The sequence below is a fragment of the Apostichopus japonicus genome, chromosome 16 (assembly GCF_037975245.1).
Source record: "Apostichopus japonicus isolate 1M-3 chromosome 16, ASM3797524v1, whole genome shotgun sequence".
Lineage (NCBI taxonomy): Eukaryota > Metazoa > Echinodermata > Holothuroidea > Aspidochirotida > Stichopodidae > Apostichopus > Apostichopus japonicus.
In genome coordinates, this window is record NC_092576.1 from 34898752 (window position 1) to 34904518 (window position 5767).

Consider the following 5767-nt stretch of genomic DNA (forward strand, 5'->3'; position numbering starts at 1 on the left):
GTCAGTTTAATTGGTCAAGCACTCTTTGGACCGGGCAAGACGCATAATGGTACTCTTCTACAATGTCCTTAGAGTTCATGTTGACCATCGGTTTGGTGATCCAAGGCGTGCTGCTTTGATTAGGGCCCAAAGTTTTTTCGTGGTCCCGTTACACTCGATGATGTAGTAATGATTTAGTGGTCATTTAAATTGGTCAAGCACGCTTTGGACCGGGCAAGACGCATTGTGGTACTCTTCTTCAATGTCCTTAGAGTTCATGTTAACCATCGGTTTGGAGGTCCAAGGCGTGCTGCATGGATTATGGCCCAAAGCTTTTTCGTGGTCCCGTTTCACTCATTTAAGAAGTAATGATTTAAATTGGTCAGTTTAATTGATCAAGCACTCTTTGGACCGGGCAAGACGCATTATGGTAATCTTCTAAAATGTCCTTAGAGTTCATGTTAACCATCGGTTTGGTGATCCAAGGCGTGCTGCGTGGATTAGGGTCCAAAGCTTTTTCGTGGTCCCGTTACACTCGATGATGTAGTAATGATTTAGTGGTCATTTAAATTGGTCAAGCACGCTTTGGACCGGGCAAGACGCATTGTGGTATTCTTCTATAATTTCCTTGGAGTTAATTTTACCCATTGGTTAAGTGGTCCAAGGCGTGCTGCATGGATAAGGGCCCAAAGCTTTTTCGTGGTCCCGTTACACTAATTAAAGAAGTAATGATTTAGTGGTCATTTAAATTGGTCAAGCACTCTTTGGACCGGGCAAGACGCATTATGGTACTTTTATGCAATGTCCTTAGAGTTCATTTTTACTATCGGTTTGGTGATTCAAGGCGTGCTGCATGGATTTAGGGCCCAAAGCTTTTTCGTGGTCCAATTACACTTATTAAAGAAGTATTGATTTAGTGGTCATTTAAATTGGTCAAGCACTCTTTGGACCGGGCAAGACTCATTGTGGTACTCTTCTACAATGTCCTTAGAGTTCATGTTAACCATCGGTTTGGTGGTCCAAGGCGTGCTGCATGGATGAGGGCCCAAAGCTTTTTCGTGGTCCCGTTTCACTCATTGAAAAGGTAATTATTTAGTTGTCATTTAAATTGGTCAAGCACTCTTTGGACCGGACAAGACGCATTATGCTACCCTTCTACAATGTCCTTAGACTTCCTCTGACCTATTGGATGAGCGGTCCAAGGCGTGCTGGTTTTGATTAGGGCCCAAATGTTTTTAGTTCAGTTCCCGTTACATTTATTTAAAAAAATGTTGATTTAATGGTCATTTTAATTGGTCAAGCACTCTTTGGACCGTGCAAGACGCATTATGGTATCCTTCTACAATGTGTCAAGAATTCATATGACCCATTGGTAAGGTGGTCCAAGGCGTGCTAGTCTTGATTAGGGCCTAAAGTGATTTTTTTTCTGGTCCAGTTACATTAATTTAAGAACTGATGAAGTAGTGGTCATTTTAGTTGGTCAAGAACTATTTGGACCGGGCAAGATGCATTATGGTACCCTTCCACATAGTCGTTAGAGTTCATATGACCCATGGGCTATTGATAAAACCTCTTTCCACGACCAAATGTTGAAGATCTTGTAAGAAGCTTTTGTCTTGCCAGAGGTGTTACGTCGATACCATTGTCGAACACGTAACTGAATAGCTAGCTCAGTTACTCATACGCGAATATCGAACGAGGAACGGGGAATAAGTATCTAACTTCACACCGGTCGTTTAGCGTTGGGTAAACGCTATCACTCACGTAATATCATGGCTAAATACTACTAAGAGGCGTTAGACCTTCTTTTATGGCAATTTGACCATCCATCCTTGGAGGATGACGACATCGCTGAATCTGAAGAAGATTCTGACGATGCAATCCTGATATGGTAAGCCACACTGTATGTATTGTGTATACATGTACTTTAGTAGTGCAATAGGCCTATATAACTCATCGTTACGCATGACTTCCATACCATTGTATTACATGCAGGTCAAGTAGTTTGGAAGGAGGGGGAAGGGGAGGGGTTGGCAACCCGGTAGTAGATATAATTGAAGGGAGGGGAATGAACTGTTTTTTATGCTTGAATAAGACATTTCAAAAATCAAAGCAATTTGTTTCCCTTTTTTGTGTATTGTTTGTACAAATTTGGAATTAGGCGCGTACTACTTAGCCTTTTATTAGACCCTTGCTCCAGTTAAAGCAACATCTGAGGTGCCAAATATGATGTGGATAAACAACATACTCTACTTATCACTCCAGAAGAGCCCTTGACCAGTATGGAGACCATTACTTTGATTTAAACCCTAAATTTGGTAGCCTGTAAAATATTATAATTTATTCGCGAATGAAAATTTAACAAATCGTCAAAAAATCAGTCATATTCCTCACATTTAGACATCAAATTACATGTTACTAATAAAATTACCTGTATTTAATTCATCAAACTATCAAAAGTCCAGCAGATTTCATCAAAATAATTTCAAATGGGCAAAGGAAAGTATCGTGTATGTATCATGACCTAATTTGCATATTTACATATCCAATTAGCTCAATTATAAAAAATAAAAAAAAATTAAAACCTCATTTCAATACCTATCTGTCAATACTTGGGTCCCTATTGACAAAAATTACCCAATTTATATAATTACAATGTGTAAATATTTTCCCCCAGGTACAATGATATGATCCGAATTGCAGTCCTTAAAGGCATTGAAGACTCTCCCCAAACCGCGTGCGGCCATCTGAAAAAGTTAAATTTCTGTTGCTTGCAAGTGACGTTTTGTTCGTGTCGCTACAAAATGCAGACAGTAATGAAACGTGATACCTTGTTATATTAAGCAGGACCTGAGATGTTCATCGCTGTTTCGTTTGTATACTGTGCTGTGGGTATTGACCGCAGCTTTATGTACTGACTTAATTTTACACTAGTGTCTAATTACCGACGGTAGCAAGCTGCGTGTTTGTCTTCTGGGATCGATGGTGGTGTCTTCCACCTCTGTTACACCTCATTAGAAACTAGGTCAGATTACCGGCATTAGACGTTTCTTTTTGCGCGATTCTTCACACCCTTCAAGTATATTTGAAAAGCCTATAGATAGAGTTACCGCCCAGAACACATCTGGCTAGACTGAGAAGGCTTTGGCCTATCTCAGAACTCAAATTATTGGCTATGGCCAAACTGCTTATGCCATAAGTTGCCAAATGTACATCGTTGGGGGAAATGTGGCAAATGGGGGCTGTGTTGCATATTTGTAAAATTGTAGATAAATTAATAGACTGAAATATGATAAAGGTGAAGTAATGACTTAGGCTTACTTAAAGTAGAACGATAGTGACAGAAAAAAAATCTCCTGTTTATATATAATATAGTTTATATGTTACCAAGCAACATATTTTTTTTTTCAAATAGCACACCGAAAAGTTATAAAAAAAGGGAATTAAAACATCGTTTTTTCGTCTCCGTAATTGATACGAATTTAGGAATTTGGAATTTGGGAGCGCCCGAGGAACATGAAGTTATAGCATGCTCGTTATGGTTTAACATAATGAAAGGGGGTGTAGGCGGTTTTACACTATCTAACGCAACAAAATTACCAAGAACCTGAAGTATTTTTAAGGGAGGGCCCGAGGAACATGAACTTATAGCTTGCTCCTCATGGTGAAACATAATTGCACGTATTAGATGAATTGAGTGTACTGTTGATAGTAGGAGAGACTAGCGTAGGTTCTTATGGCCAACTAGACCGGTTTCTGCTCTCAAACTTTATAGGAGGAGCTTCATCAGTAGTAGCCTTTGAATATTTTATATTCGGTCTGGGCGTCTCGTTCTCAAAATGCATCTATTTTCTGTGCACGAGTTTTTATGGACTCATAGTGCAGCTATAAGAGCATCTAAAAGAGCTTCGTGTGAACCTTGAGAGTCAGCTGATTCTTCGTTAGTAAGAAACCCTGAGTTAACAAGTAAATGGATTTTGGGCCCTTTCGTAAGCTAGAATCGGTTCTTTTGAAAAACAATTTGGATAATTTGGCGTGTTGCGAGATTAAGTGCCTATGTTTCAAAAGTGCTTTCTTCAAATGAGTGGTTTTGATATGTTCCACTGAGCCTGAAATACAACCGCATTTGCACTCAATTGAGTGGTTAGTCTAGCTCTAACGATTTTCTCACTACATGCAATTCCTATTGCGTTTATTCACATGCATGTCTCGTGGTTTGGGCTTCAGGAGGAATCCTATTCTAGCCCAACTTCACGTAGGTCCGCAAACGGTACTTTCACACTGTTCAAACATTAGTGACAGTGTGCGCTACCGTAAGTAATACTTACACGATGTTTTGTTTCTCTCGAGCATACATACGCTTGGAAATTTGATAAAAAAAAAACTTATTGTAGAGTCCACATTCTTTCTGTTGCATCACCCTGGTTTAGGTTGTTTAGCGAGTCCAATAGAGAGAAGGTTGCAACTAAACTTACACACTCAGTGCACACGGCTGAAGAACACTACGCCGAGCTCACTTTGTTATCATCATAATGACGGGTCACTGTAGATCACGTGATCACCATATCGCTTTTCGCGAAAAGGCCCATTTTTGTTTAAAAAATCAAAGAGTTTAGGAATGTTTTTTCAGCCTTTTCCAACATCGGATTGACTTGAATTTTCACATGTGTAAAACGGAAACCAACTAGAATACTCTTGAATAAAATCGTATTTTTTTGTCAATGCTGAAAATCACTACCGTTCATCTTTAAAGGGTGTGAAGACTCGCGCCAAAAGAAACGTCTAATGCCGGTAATTTGACCTAGTCTCGAATGAGGTGTAACAGACGTGTTAAACACCACCATCGATCCCAGAAAATACACATAATCTGCTACCGTCGGTAATTAGACACTAGTGGACAGTCAGTACATACATCGGCGGTTAATACCAGGCGTGTATCCAGGAGGGCGTTGGGGGCGCGCTTCCGGGTTAGCAAAAGAGGAGAGAAAAAATGAGAAGGAAATATGGCAAAAGAGGGGGAAAAGGAAGGAAAGGAAGGGAAAAGAAAAATAAGAAAGAGAAATAGAGAAATAGAGAAAAGGAGGAAACAGAAGAAAAACGCCAAGGCACCGGGAAGAGAAAGAGGGACAGTGACATAATAACAGCGCTGATCCCTATTATGTATACACAGGGTAGCCAGTGACGGATCGAGGATTTCGGAAGGGGCGTGCACCTCAGCCTACCCCTTACACCGACAACTCCATTTTTGACGTTTCCAATGTCATAATCCTTGGTAGGATCTCGGCAAAGTATATCCTTGTCTTCTACTAATTTCATCTGCCTGTTACTCATGTTCTCATTACTGTCAATGACATGCAAGTTCAAAGACTTAAGCAAGTCTATTAGTTTATCATCCAGCCATATATATATTCAATCGTTTTTACATGTTTCTTGGGGTGAGGGCTTGTTTATACTTTCAAATGTCATTTCTCTTACTTTGTCTATTTTTTTCAGTTATGTCAGTGTTAGGTTTTCTGACTTTCACAAAGTAACTATTGATTAAACAGTTAAGAAGCTCTAGGTTTTTTTTTTCAAAAATACTTCCCCTCTGAAGGGTTTGTCCATTTTGTATGTGGAACACGGAATTTTATTCCTGTGGCTTTTATATGAATGTTTAAACGGTATCAATATTTCTAATTTTGACTCAATTAAGCCATTTAATGTCCTTCGGAGGAAGTATGTGTAGAAGACAATATTATACATGCATTTATAAGAAGGTTAACACAAAGATGAGTAGAATCATTGAAAA